Raw genomic sequence first — 621 nt, 5'->3', positions numbered from 1 at the left:
AGGGTCAGAGAAAAAGAGGAAGACCCCCAATGAGATGGATTGGCAAAGTGGCAGCATCAATAGGCTCAAGTGTGGCAACAATTGTAAGGTTGGCCCAGGATTAGGCAATGTTTCATTCTGTTGTACCTAGGGTTGCTATGAGTTGGTACTGACCCCATAGCACCTAACAACAACAACATATATATACTTAATCCTTGTGTGGCACTGTGGGTTAATGCACTGGACTGCAAGGTTGATTTGTATTGCAAGATCATTTTGAACTGCAAGATCGGCAGTTCAAGCTCACCAGCCACTCTTTGGAAACTATATACAGAGGTGCTATAAGTCAGAATTGATTTGACAACACTCAACAACAACATAAGACATAAGCTACTCCTTGAAAACCATATAGAGGGTTGCTATGAGTTGGAACCAATTCAAGGGTAAGTACAAAATTATCCACACTCAGGGATATTAAAATGTCCATACAAGCCCATGTCCATGGCTGATGATAACATTAAGCATACCAGGGAAATGATGCTGTTGAATAGACAAGTGTATGGAAAATCATTTACAAATCACCCAGGGCTCAACCTATGAAGTAATTTACCATACTCTTGGGTTTCAAAAATTTGTATGAGA

Source organism: Chrysochloris asiatica, unplaced genomic scaffold (assembly GCF_000296735.1).
Source record: "Chrysochloris asiatica unplaced genomic scaffold, ChrAsi1.0 scaffold00026, whole genome shotgun sequence".
NCBI classification, from domain to species: domain Eukaryota; kingdom Metazoa; phylum Chordata; class Mammalia; order Afrosoricida; family Chrysochloridae; genus Chrysochloris; species Chrysochloris asiatica.
This window is presented reverse-complemented; position numbering follows the sequence as displayed.